Source organism: Coturnix japonica, chromosome 2 (genome assembly GCF_001577835.2).
Source record: "Coturnix japonica isolate 7356 chromosome 2, Coturnix japonica 2.1, whole genome shotgun sequence".
Classification (NCBI taxonomy): Eukaryota; Metazoa; Chordata; class Aves; order Galliformes; family Phasianidae; genus Coturnix; species Coturnix japonica.
Window position 1 is genome coordinate 20,330,860 of NC_029517.1, and position 14,715 is coordinate 20,345,574.

General features: G+C 38.1%; 1 long non-coding RNA gene across 1 annotated transcript in view; it reads right to left on the minus strand.

Moving 5' to 3' along the window:
• The window catches only part of LOC107309067, a 112,772-nt gene extending 99,346 nt beyond the window's left edge, over positions 1 to 13,426 (minus strand). Inside the window, exon 1 of the long non-coding RNA XR_001553061.2 lies at positions 13,250 to 13,426. This is a non-coding gene — a long non-coding RNA (uncharacterized LOC107309067). The remainder of the gene's footprint in view (positions 1 to 13,249) is intronic.
• Between the last annotated feature and the right edge of the window lie 1,289 nt (positions 13,427 to 14,715).

A 14,715-nucleotide genomic window follows, 5' to 3' on the forward strand; every position in this document is an offset into this window, starting at 1 on the left:
TTTAATTTGCCCCAGAGTTCACCTCCTAAATCAAAGGCAACTCCTAGTGGAAAACAAGAAGGAAATGAGACAAAGGGAAAGATAAGGTTATATAGGAAACTTTGGAGGCAACAACATGAGAAGCCAGTAACTTGGACCACATCTGCCTGACAGAAATCCAGCAAGTAAGATTTACCTTTCCTAGGCAGAGTCCAAGAACAAAGGGAAAACTCAAATACTTGGATATAGAAAGGAACTAGGAACATGGATTTTCAGTGTGCCCACAGGCACCCAGAAAGGAGAGAAGACTACTTCCTATAACCAGAAAAGGGAGCAAGTGGGAAGAGAGAATCATTCAAGTATGTGGGAAAGAGCCAGACTGGTGAGCATCATGAGTTTTGTGAACCCTTTGCTGTGTGTAGAAGTAATGCTCTGTCGGAAATTAACTGCTTTATTTTCAGAGATACTTTATGTAGATAACTGCTGGTGTCATCACACTTATTCACTCAATAAAAATGTGTGTATGATCCCAAAAATCCACCACAAGAAGACTGAAACCAAGCAGAGTCACTCTAGGTGAAATGCAGACTTGCTTCAGTGTCCTGGCAGGTGAATGGATGCACCACATGGGCTCCTGCTCCTGTTCCAGCCTCTGCATCACACAAAACAGTGTTCATGGGCAGCTTGAAACTCCTGTCTCCCAGTCTGTGTGTGGGTTCTGACTGTTTCTGAAAGGAACTGCTAGCTCAGCTCTGGCAATGAATGTATGCTGTTTGTTTGCATCACATAACGCTCCTGGTACTGGATCTCCCCCCACTGCCAACCTTGCTAGAAAGGAGGATGATGAACAGGGCAGATCTCCAGGCTGTGCCACTCCACAAAGTTCTCTCTCAGACCTGGTGTAGAGAGACAGAAGTCCAGAAAAGGGAGGGAAATGGGTGGGAAAGAGAATCCTGGAAGAAGCACACACAAAAAATAAATAAATAAAAAAGAAAAACAAAAACAAAAAGGAAAAAAAAAAAAGAGGGAAGAGAGGAGTGATGAGGAGAGCAGGGAAAAGGAAAAAAAAGCATTCCACCTTCACATTGCAGTCCTCTTCTTTATCTCCCACCTGTTCCATTTCAAGCATTGCAATTTCTGCAATACAGAATAGCCAATATAATCTCCTCATTCCTTTGCAGCCTCAAGCATAATACCTGAGACCTTTTTTTTTTTTTTTTTTGGGTTTCGAACAACTGAAAATGTGAACCAGACTAAAAAATGAGTAGTGTAGAACTGGTATTTTGATGCAATAATCTTGGAAAATGCCTAAGGTTTCACCCTGCCTCTTCCCACTGACCCTGAGTATAATTTGACCTTCTGGCAAGAAAACCTTTTGTAATAACTCATAATCTTTTTTTTCTTCAGCAGATTTCTGATACGCATAGAAATTAACTGTTTGATGTGGAAGTAGCCTACGCTGGGAGCACCTAGGTAACATACAGAGTGATATGTATGCGCACATGCAGAATGCAGTGCTGACATTGGATTGTTCAATTTGAATATAATAGTTCAGTGATTCTCACTGCTTCACTTCAAAATAGGTTGACTAAGTAGTCAGAAGTCTAATTTTAGCCATTTTGATATAAATCTAGCTAACTTTGATATGCTGTATATAGTTACTCCAAATATGAAGGTAGATAGCAAGTGGGGAATTTCTTCAAGATTTCACCCAAGGGTATATATGGCCTACACAAAAATCATGTAATCTAAAACGCTGACTGTAACATTAAGTAACAATAACCATAAAAGAGATTTTTTATTCATTTCTATGATCTCTGAATTCAAAATGACAGTTGGTTTATCTCAGATTTTGTGTTCTCTTACCAGAACGGATATCATTCTTAACTTTCAACAAATTAAAAAGTTTACTCCTATGAAGTTATTTCCTACTGGTTTAATGAATTTGGGAGCATTCAAAGATGGTGTTTATTAGCAGACTCCCAAAATATGTATTACTAATATATAAAATGCTATTAATTGCACCCCCTCAAAATTGCATTTGAAAAAAAATTATTTTTCAATGGTGTAAAAATGGAACAGCTACACATCCTCATTAATATGAAATGAATCTTTCCCCAGCAAACTGAGCAGAGATTTAAACAATGAGATATGTCCTGTTTCAGTGTAAACTGGTCAGAAGAAAAAAGATAAAGTTGTGCTCTTTATTCTAATACAGCAATTTTGGTCATGTAAAATCCACTCCATTTGGCAAAAATGGTGTCAGGGAAATGGTCCTGACAAAAGCTAACACTGTATGAGCTGATGCAAAATAAATGTAGTAAAGATATTGCTGTGTATTCCTTAAACAAAACAAACCACATCTCAGAAGCAAAGAGATTTACTACAAACTTACTGAAAGATTTGTAGCTGTAAACTGATAGGACAGAATTCTCTGAGTGCTGTGTGCCTGAGGGAGGTTTTGTTGACTTGAGTAGATTTACTCCCAACTGGTACCAGCCTAAGTGAAAGAATCAAGACCTGTTTGTAGACCTTCTGCTGGTTAACTGCAAACCTCAGGGAAAATTGTATGATGGCATTCTTCATATTTCCTCCCCCCTAAGATGTTGATCAAATGCACTGGAAGATACTTCATCTTATTTGCATATTTTCCTATCATTTTATGCAAGACACTGGGAAAAAGTCACATAAAGTGTCTCTGTGCCTGGATAATAAACATGAACTATTTTTTAAGGTGTGCTCAAGGACAGTTCTGCTCATTTCAGACTTCCTTTGGTGGTTCAGGATTTGCAGTATTTTCAGCCACAATTGTTATGCAGGACACCAACAGCTATTGAAAATTTCATAACATTTGTCCTTGAAACACACAAGAGAGTAGCAGCATAAGTTTGATAACTTTGTTTTAAACTATATTAATGATGCAGATTTTTTTTGTTGTTTTTTTTTTTGTTTTGTTTTAAAGTGTAATTCATTTCTGACTTATTTGTGGTGACTTGCAGATTGGTTAATTACTGCTTGGAGGCAAAAATTGCAGCACAGAGGTCATTAAAAACAGAAAGATTTAGGGAGTGCAAAAAAAGTCAGTTTTTTAGGACTGGTTAATTTGTCCAGAAGGGGATACATTTTTATAGCATGCATAAAGCAGAAATATTTATCTTGAAGCAAAACCACAGTATTTTCCTTTCTGTTTTTAGAACCAACCATTTGGTTGTTCTGCAGTATTGTTAGACAGATATTTCTTTGTTACTAGCTTTTATTGCAAGACTTTCTCTGCTATTAAATTTGGAAATATTCAGGTTATTCCTCATCTGTCCCCAGAACCCCACTGGTTATATATGAAGAAAACATCACTCCATCTCAATGAAAAAAAAGAAAATCCTAAATAATTTTATTGGTTTAATTACATTCATTCGCATATTGTTTACAAATTGTTCTTATTACGTTAACTTCATATTCCTTCTATATTGCCTCAGATTTGATGCTATGCTAATTTAGGACATGCTGCTTGACCACCTCCTGTTTCTCCTGGGTTTTATTGAAAGCTTTATTGAAAGTAGGAAGACCAGCAGTTTGTGAGATGCAGCCCAAAAAACGTAAGATAGGTCTTAAGGTGAGCAGCCCATCACAAACCAAGCAAACAAAGTCTATCTGAGAGGTCTGATTAGGGAGAGGATTTGCTTTTTGCCATCAGAAGCTGAGATACTGCACATCTGAAATCTGACAAAATACAGAGACAGCAAGGAGCACGCTGTTACAGCTTAGTTAATGGACACCAAGGAAAAAGTAATGTCTAAAATGCATTGGAACCCAAGCAGCTTATTTTTTTTAATGGCAAACACAAAGACCTGTTTTTCTGGGAGAAAAAGAGAGGTGTTGAATTTTGAGAATTTAACATGAGAAATGTGTGTTCCTGGTTTAAGTGCTCAGACTCTCACCCAGAAAAAGAAACTTGTAATGGATATATATCACTGCAGCTGAACTGTATGCAATTAAGAAGGTCTAACATTTTTCTTCCCTGCACACATAAGGCACTTTTCTCCATCCTTTTCTGCTTAATCCCAAGTTTAAATCAAGATAGCTTGTAATGGCAGAGAGCCCTAGTCTTGTCCCAGAGCACTTATTTGTCTGTAAGGACCCCACCAGACCCCCATGCCCTTCATTGTGCTGGGCCATAATCTGGCAAGTTGAAGCTAAAATGAAGCCATTAGAGATTTACCATAGGACCTGGCTTCTTGATGTCTTGAAGTAGTAAACTTTTATTAACTTCATGAATCTGAGTTCAGGTCTTTATGAAGAACTGCATTCTAAAAGTCTCTGAAGTAGATTTTACTTTGATTAATGCTTACCACTCCTCAAAAAAACAAATACGCATTTATACACTCACACTTTCTACATTGCTAGGAGCTTTACCACTGCTGGCACAGGCTCCTCAGTCACCTGCCTGTGTCCCATGTGTGTACTGAACAAGTTGTACATATTATGATTTCTTATTCTGGTAAACATTCTTTTCTCTAAAATATTCCATATGTATCTTTTTATGGATATTTTAATGTGTCAGGAATGGTCAAAGAAGGTCACATCAAATGTCCATTAACTCATTATCATCTGACTGTGGCTAAAAGTTGATGCTTAGGGTAAAATAGAATAAAGACAGCAAAGAATATTACTTTCCTAGTATATGCTGTTTCCTGGTTTAACCGGATAGGTGGCTCAGCAAAACACAGTCATTCATTCACTCTCCCCTTCCCAGTGGGATGAGAGAGAATAAATTGAAAAAATAAAAAAAAAAAAAATTAAAAAAAATAGAACTCATGAGTTGAGATAAAGCTATTCACTATAAGAAAAGGATAATAAAGGATAAAGAGGATAAAGGTAAAAGGCTAATAATTATGATTATATATATAGTCATATATATATATATATATATATATATATATATATATATGAGTGTACGTGACAAGTGATGCACAAGCAATTGTTCACCACTCCCTAACCAATGCCCAGCTCTTTCCCTGAGCAGCAAAAAAGAACAAGAACTTTTACTCTTTTCAAAACTCTCCTTGCACATGGTGTCATGTGGTATGAAATAACTCTCTGGCCAGTTTAAGTCAGCTATCCTAGTTCTGTTCTCTCCCTGCTACTTGGGCCCTTCACTGAGAATGGCCTTGGATCTGTACAACACTGCTACATAGCAACTATAATCACCACTGTGTTACCAACATTGTTTCTCTTCTAGAACCAAAACAGCATCATACCAAACACACTGAAGAAAACAATTCTGTCTCAGCTGAGGAACTCAGCAAAATTCAGGAAATGTAGGGTCTTTAATATCTCCAGGGAAGGAGACTCCACAACCCCCCTGGGCAGCCTGTTCCGATGCTCCGTCACCTTCACCTTATCCTTGTTCTTAAATTCAGTCTCCCTAATATTTTGATTCTATTTCCACACTTCATTCAAACATGCAATTTTAATCAAATTATTTTTCTCTTTTCAGTGTTAACACCTCTTTCTGGTCATCAGGAAAAATTATTACCAAATATAGCTCATACCAAATATAGTTCAGTTTTCCTGATGTACATGAGTTATTACGTTACTCTTCACATACACATCTTAGAGGAATTAACATACACATCTGAATTCTTCTTTCTTCCCTTTTCCCATCCTTACAACTGCATTTCTTCTCCTTCTGTCCCATGCAACTCTGAGGGGACCAGCTCCATCATTAACACGCAACATTAGGAAGGTTGCATATGGAAGCAAGAGACTGCAGAGCATTGACATGGTGTATAACATATGAGTAGAAGTGTGGCCTCAAGAACCCAGCACACAGCTCAGTAGATGTCTTCACACTAAGGTCCAAAAAACACAGCCTCGTGTATTTTGTTTCCTTGGAGTGTAGTGTACATCTATGCAAAAATGATTATTTTTGTTTATCAAATGTAGAAAGAACAGAGACACTCTAAAGAACAACACATATGCCTGTAAATCCTTCAGGAACTAGAGTCCCTACTGGGGGTCTGGCAGAAGCTTTTAAACAACATTATTGTTGAAATAATTTCATAGGCCTGTGTGCCCACCCTCATGACTTTATCAAGAACCTCCCTGTAGATGACAAGACGTTCTTTTCTAGCATTTGGAGATTATATGATAATTTCCACATTCATTGAAAATGAAAGAAGCTCATAATTCACAATGAAGATCTTGAAACTGGAAATAAATACAAGCAGCAAATAAAAATAGCACTTTAAAATATATATATATAATTTTGAAGTCCATCTCACCAGAGCCTGAAGGCTTCCCTTATGATATCAGGCTGATGACTATTGAAAGCATTTAAGGCTTAGCTGTGAGGCAGGCTCGGCCCTCTCTAAGTTAATACAGAGCTGGGATTTAGGATCTTGGCTCCTGGTATGACTAATCTATGAGCCACTAAGGAAATAAAAGAAATGTAATAGGGAAGTACTGCTTGGAAAGCAAGACATCTAGCACATAATGAGGCAGAGCCAAAAGGAACAACCTGGGTCTGATGGATGAGCCCCCAGCAGCAGAAGTGATATCAGTATCTTGGTTCCAGTACACCTGGCTGTGGTTCTCACCAGCTATAAATCGCTCCAGGATTCTTCAAGATAGAGAGTTCCCTGAACACCAGTTATCATTAATGTGCCATGCAGATCTGTTTTCACAGCAGGATGCCCTGATGCCCACAGCAAGTGCTGCTTGAAACAGTGCTCAGTCAAACCACCTGCCAATGTAATGCCACTGATCAGCCAAAAGTCAGGGCTGAAAATGTTTCTATACCTCAAAATTAGTTTCTTTTCAGTTTAAATTGGACCCATCAGATTAGTTTTTGAAATCTATAGTAATGGTTTGAAAGGCACCTCACAAGAAATGAAAGTGGCCAGACAACTCTGGCACTTTGCACACTGTCCCCACATCTTTATTTGCAATGCAAGACAAAATATCAAACCTTTATGAAAGGTAACAAATTTTTACACTGGTAAGAATCTCTTATGTAAGAAAGAAAACATATCCACTCTTCCCAGACTTACAACCTTAACGACTTTTCTGAAAAAGCTTATCTCAGAACAACTCTCTCCATTTCATTAAGTGGAGATTTAATCAGGCTGAGGCAGGAGGAGACCAAGGCACAGGAAAGCTCTTCACAAAGGAGATAGGTAAAATTTCATCCTTCCCATTAGCCATTTTGAAGTAGAGGGGAGGTGACTGGCTTTTACCTTTCCTTTGGTAATTTAAGTATCTGCACTGGAGTGTCTTGGAGTTACCTCTTTTTTTCCTTCAGAAATAGCTCTGTCTCGAGGATGTTTCTTTGGGGGATCAGGAAAGAAATTTTCCAGCTGGGCCTAAAAAGTCCCTCAGCTCATCCCATCTTCATCTCAGCAGTAAATTTCAAAGCATAGCTCTCCCTTTAAAACAGCTTTCAGGAGCATTTAGCCCAGCACAGTTTGCAGTCAGCATCTGAGGAGAAGCAACAGCAAAAGTCCAGGAGTGCATCAGCCCCATCATGAGGCTGGGTTTTACACATTTTGTCCTGTTTGCATTACCACATTGGTGGAAGCTCAGGCATTTTGTGTCCAGAAGCAACACAGAAAAGAGCTGGTACATCAAAATAAACTTGCAGCTTACATTGCCTTCAATTGCCTACATGTTTGGATCAATGGCTTACTGCTCAATCCATTTATAATGTGTTGCTGAAAACTGCACTTACATTTTCCCTGGTTTGGAATTGCAGCTACATATATACAGCTTACGAGTCAGTACTTTTTTCTACAGATTTCAAAACACTTTACAAAGCAGAGACATTTATGGGAAGAAGAAACTGAACACAAGGTAGAATTAAAACACGTGCACATCCAACTACAGGTAGAGCATCCCAGAAGCCATGACTCCTCATCCATTTCTGAGACACTTAAATACCCTGTGTGTCCTTGGCCAGTCCAAAAACTAGCAGTTTCTGTTTAATGAGTGGCAGACTTATTGTTGATCACCAAATAATTTAAATAATTTTTAAATAATAGAATAGAAATTAAATGAATATGTTACCTTGGTTTTGGCTTATTCACTGGACTCATCACCTAGGATCATACCCACTGATGAATTTACATAAAGTGGCACAGACAACTAATTGGGGTGAGATTCCCCTCTCCAGTGATTACTGAAGAAATTAGATGCTATCAGGGCACCATGTGTGGACAACACGGAGGAGCTATGCCTGCTAGGACAAGGCAGATCCCTTCCAGACCAGATACATTTCTTTAAGAAGGTGGGAGGTGACTTTACCTCTCTGTCTGAGAGGCTGTGCCAGTTAGGGGAAGATTTATTTTCCAGTATAAGCTGTACCGGTCTCTCCATGACTCTGCAGCTGGTTGCCTTGCTCTTGGTCCATTGCTTGGGCTCACCTTGGGAAAAAGGTTCGTGTTCCAGGGAATACTGAATAAACATTCAACAGTGGGGCCCTATCATTCACCATCACTGTGAATAATCATAGAATGTAGCCAGGACACAAACCCTGAGCAGGATCATCTAATTATCTTGTGAGTATTCATAAGCTGGCACAAGAGCTAAATTTGCAAGCTGTTCCTATAACCACAGCCACAGCTCTATCACCCAGTCTTATTGAAGATCTGATTTCATTTCCAAAGGTTCCCAGGGCTCAGATTCTCAACCTACCTACCTCCTACTAGATATATGTTTACAACTATTTCTTCCTTATCCATTTATTCAAAGCTGAAGCTCAGAACGCAAAGGTTATTCACTTCCAAAACCTTCTCTACATGGAAAGGCCTACAGTGTCTCTGATGATGAATAGCACCATGCTGGCATGCAAATTTGCTAAATGTAACCAAGGAAACAGAGTCCTTACTAATACCATACACTTCTTACAGCATTTGCTGGAAGCAGAATAGCATCCCTGGTATCGGTATGCTGTCACCAACCTTTGAGAACGCAATGTAAAAATAATTGCTTACAGATAATGAGGAATAGGATGAAAATGTGTTGTACGTAAACATAAGCAGAAGATCCTCTCAATAAGTGGGCTGATTTGATCAGGAAGGCTAGTGGAGCAGAAAAGCAGTTTTGATTTCCAGAGAAAAAGCAGTGTACATACCCAGGAAGTACAGCACTGTTCAGGCTATCTTGGCACAGAACTGTTGTTAACAGGCACTCAACAATGAGAATGGGTTTATCGTGACATGGGTTAGACCACACAGGAACAACCATAGTACACTTGAACAGTTATGGCAAAATTAACTAGTAGGCCTGAGGCTGCCCTGGTGTGCCAGTCCCCATGCTATACAAAGTGGAGTGCTTACTAAAGGTGTTTCTGGGACATGAACTGGGAACAAGATTTGTGGCGGAACTTGAAAATAAATGAAGTTTAAGCCTGGGTGTGGGTGATGCTCATGGGCCCTATGGATGCAGCATACCTCTCCTGTGTTCCTCATGTCTTCTACTTTGCCCACCCCAGTACCAGGCCATGCTCAGTAGTCCTCTTCCAACTTAACTAACTCCAGCAAAGACAGATCAGCACAGAAGGGCAGTGGGAGTGCACTGACCCATAAGAAGAGAATAATTATTTCCTTTTTGGGAAATCTATACAACAAACGTGATGAAAGTGTGAGCTGACGAATGGATCAACACACAGTTCTTGTGTGGTATCAGCACAGTGGGAAGGGGGCTGTGGTGGAACCAGCAAACTTGGAGGAGGGGATCTGAGTCATCTGTGTGTTGCAGACTTTTGGGATAGTTAGATGAGCCATAATTTAATCAGAAGAACTAATCATTTAAAAAAAAAAATCATCATCAGGCAGGTGATCAGGCAGTAGAACAGGCTGACCACGGAGGTGGTTGAGTAACTATCATCCCTGGAGGTGTTCAAGAAACATTCAGATGTTGTAGTGAGGGACATGGTTTAGCAGGAAATATTGGTGATAGGTGGGTGTTTGGACTGGATGATCTTGGAGGTCTTTTCCAACCTTGGTGATTTTATGATTACATGATCTTATTTCCTTCTCTCTACCCCAGCATTCATTTCCTATCCCTCTGGTTTCTTTCTTAGATTTGAAGCCCAGGGCTTCACTGTGCTAATCCTAAACACAAATGATCAGAAAAAAAGTCTCAGACAGAAAACTTGTAGCTTTTTCCTGCTTATTTGATAGACTGTAATATAAAGAATCTATTACTATATCTATGAACAGTTTATGAATATGTGAAGGAACAAAGATATCACAAGATAATGAATGGAAACATTTTAGCTTCTACAAGTGAACTGCAAAAATATTTGGCAGTCCAGTATGTTTTGCGGAGAATGCAAAACACAGACATCCACCCAAGGCTTCTGGACATTTATCTAAAGCATCCCAGAATGCTAATGGTAGGAAATGTCCAGGGAAAAAAAAAAAAAAAAAAAAATTGTCTTTGTATGGTTTCCAGTATTTTCTAACATCCTTTAGAGCAGCAGTGCCCAAAACATACCTGTGGTATTTTGGTAATTCCACGTTTGCTGCCACAGATTCCACAAAGTGCCAACATGTGCAAAAATGTAAAATTAAACACCATTCCTAACCTCAAAAAAGCTTCATATTTGAATCATTTATGATTCAGGGAAGGGCTCAAGTTAATTGGTAGTTTCTGTGAAGTGTCTTGCTCATCTTTACTTGTGATTCCTCCACAGCTTTTGTAACAACCCCAATGCACTTTGTACAAGCTGGACTTACTGCAATGGTATTTTTCACTGTTTAGAAACAATAAAGTAAAACAAAATAAAATAAAACAAAATAAGTCAAGTGATTTTCAAATAGCAGGCAGGTAGACACTTCAGCAGGTTAAAGAGACAAAGACTATTTAGTTAATAAAATTATGGCAGGTGAATATAACAGAGTATGATACAGGAAAGTAAGATGGGCTCTCCTATTTTCCTATTTCTTTTTTCTCCTAGATTACATTCAGCCAAGATCAAAATGTAACCAAAGAAATCTTAAAAGACAAAACAGTAAAAACTGATATAAACAAATACTTTTTATAATAGTATTTTTCACATCTATAACTTCTTCCTTTGACTAATTTCAGGTCACACTAATGAAGTAAGACCTCAGATTTACACTTGATACGACTGAATCAGAAGTAGGTGATATGGAAAGATCATAAAGAATGTTTGTGCTGTAGTTGAGAGAAGAACCTATTTTATTTTCACAGCCTCTAGATAATTTAGAATTGAACTATGGAGTTGTCACAGAGCATTGATAAAATAAATGATACAGGACATTTGTGTGTGCAGTAAGATTTTTATATAAACAGTAAATTAGAAGGTAAACTCAATATATACTTTTGTGCTAGCACGTCCATGATTTTAATATATCATTTGCTATATCGTAGCAAGAGAGCTAGGAAATCCCCTAAGGAATCAGACCCAGAGGATGAATCCTATGGAATTAAATACTTCATAATAGCGTCCATAAATACAAGCTGTGTGACTCATTCACAAAAAAAAAAAAACACCAACCCACACGCTGAATTATCAGTAAATTCCCAGCATACAAAGACACGGTGAAAGAGCAAGGCTGGAAAAGATGCAGAATATCTCAGTTGTTTCCTTTTTCCCAGATGCTAAAAGAGAAGATTGTTTTCTTGTGGAAGCAAAAATTCTGTCTGGAAAAAATTTAAGCTTTGGTGACACAACATATGTTTCAAGCACAATTTAGTACCGGTACTGTCCTTACTGGTAAAGAAGCTACTAAGGAAGAAATTAAAGTGTGTAATTAATGTTACAACATTACATTAACACATAAATAATTTCTCCGGCAGGTCATACAATTCACATGCATATTTTATTAAACTGTAAGAAATAATTTTCTGTGTGACCCTGATCTTCCTGCGCTCTTTGAAGTTTGAAAGCCAGCAGTATAGCCTATAAGTTTAAAGAAATTTAGAAAGAATTGTGAAGTTAAAAGGTACTTTTGATGTTTGTTCTTTCTCTTCTATCACAAGGGCATTCAATTCAGAAGAAGTAGAAAACATTAATGCCTAAGAAATTTCCATGGCAATCATGCTCATTTAACTCTTTCTAATCACTAAATATAAAAGGCTGGAGAGAGCTATTCATTGAGCAGAGGCACAAAGATAGCACTAGGAATTTCCTGTTTCATTATCCACAAAGTCTTCTCTCACTGTCCCTCCACAAATTACAAGGAGTTACCTTTTGCACTGAAAATAGTTGTCCTCAGCTGCCAAACAACAGGGCAGCTTTTCACGTGGCCGTGGCTGAATTCAGAGAACATCCCTTTGCCTCAGAAGTATTACTTACATAAATGTGAGATTACCAGGTAGCCCAGGCTCCTTTGTCCAAACATCCTCACCATCCAAATTGTTGCATCCAGCAATGCACTGGGCTGCAGTGGACACATGTCTGTGGTGTAATGGTGGCATGCAGTGGACAGGAAGAATTTTAATTTCTTTCATTCAAAGTAACTTGAAAGTTATGAGGCAAGGATGACTGGGATATGAATATCATGCCTTTACCTCACTTGTTCTCATCACTCATTAAGTTTCACAGGAGCTGAGTCTGTTTTCTGGCACATAACTGAGGGAAAAGTACAGTGCAATTAAGTGGTAATTGAAGTTAATGGTAATTTCCCAAAGGAAAGACTTTCATTTTACAATGCCTAAGTCCATGTCCACTCACAACAAATCTGACCAGTAGCACCAGTCTAACATAGAGTAAATACCCCAGGGGAAATATTTCATCCTCTAGTGCGGCAAAGCCAAAGCCTTGAAAATAGCATTTGATTTGATTTTTTTGGTAGTTATTCTTGGAAGTATTCTCAGTTTTGAGTTCAGAAGACAAATACAAGTAGTGAACATAAATGTTTCAAGGGAGGACTTCAGATAGCAAAAAGTTAGAAGAAGGAATTTAAAATATCTTAGCAAAAGTTATAAGCCCAGCTCTACCGCATCCCCTGAGCACAAGCATTTCAAGCAGTCCCACCCACCTTGTACAGTTAAGTGCAATTCCCTTTAACACTGAAGAGTAAGAATTTATAGGGGTCATGGGTTATCCTTCTCAACACTGAACTCTATCTAGTACCTACAGTAAGCAAGAAACACAGCCACAGGCACTGGAAATAATCCCTATATATATAGCATGAGATTGTGAAATGCACATTTAAATCAATTACTCGTAATAATAATTTCATAAAGCAGATTTCTCAGAAGTATTGATTTAAATTCCTGCTGAACTGTTAAATGAAATTACCTGGCCACCAAAGATGAGGCTTCAAGTCTCCCAGTTGGTGCAACAGTCTCTGTTTGCCAGCTGTATTGTAATAACTGAAAAGTTAACATCTCTGACTTTATAATTATTTGAATTTTAATGAACGAGATGAATGAAATCTTTCTGCTTAGCTGCTTACACTGTGAACCAGCTTGCATTCCTGAAAGATAAGAAATAGATTATGCTTATTCAACAGCTTTCCTGTGTGGAGACAGAGGGAGGAAAAGAAGCCAGGTTTCTTTGGAATTTAAACTCATTATTTAAAAAAAAAAAAAGTATAATGGTAATTACTGAATATGAGTTGTTGAATTCATTAGTGACTTTGCAAACATATCCAAAATGAGAACATGGCTCTTTTACCATGTCCAGAAACTGTGTGCTTTGTTAAAGGGTGGCCTGCCTGGATGTTCCAGCACATGTGTGTATATATTCATCAGCACGTAATTCCCTTGTAATCACACTGCTCCAAAAACACAGTTGAAAGAGCATGAAAGAACACATAATTTCCGCCAGCTTTCATTCTTTTCTCCTTGTTGCCGAAGGTTTTATCACCCTCACTGGTATCTACATTTCACACAAAAAATACTGAACATCTTTTAAGTCTCCCATTTCCCTCAGAATGAAAGGAATAGTGGTGTGTTGATACAATTTGCCAATAACACTAGCAAAATAAATAGGAGATAAGTGAATTGTGAGGTTGGCTCATTTCCAACCTGTAATTTCATTGTCAGCATAGCAGATCTTCAAACCAAAAGTATCAGACCTTCTGCAAACAACAAAGTAGGATAGGACTATTTCTAAGAATCTTTTTTGTTCTGTAATTAAAAAGGACACAGTTGTACCACATAAATACATACATGCAAACATATATGCAAAGACTCACTCCACTCACATCAACACTGTTCACCACAGAATTTTACAAGCCTATGTAGGGGATTAGCAGCTACTTAGGGATTTAACCTCATTTTTATGCAACAATTGCAATCACAGCTTAAATCGGGAGTTATTGATGAACTAGATACACGTGCAGATGTTCTATCCAATCTTCCTTTTCCTACAGCATGCTTTTTCATGTTAAGCAACCGGAGCAATGTTTTAAACAATAGGAAATGTGTGTCAATACATTCATATTTCTTCAGACTAAGCACGGCGCAATTTCTAGAGGATCAGTGGGTTTTTATGTTGCCTTTTTTCCTATCACATATTTTCCTTCCTGTGGAATTTTTAGCATGCTAAAGACTGCTGCAAAGCGTCCTCATCCCCAGAATTGTCGAATAGTCTTGGAAGGGTAAAAGAGTATCCCTGTCACAAACTTCTAAGTTAGAATATTTTGATTTCCTGTGTAATTTCGATTTCGCTGTGAATCAGAACCATCTATGATAAACAGAAAGCGGAACTGGAGTTTGCTGATATTATGGTCTGCCAGGATAGGGAGCTGTTTTTGCAAG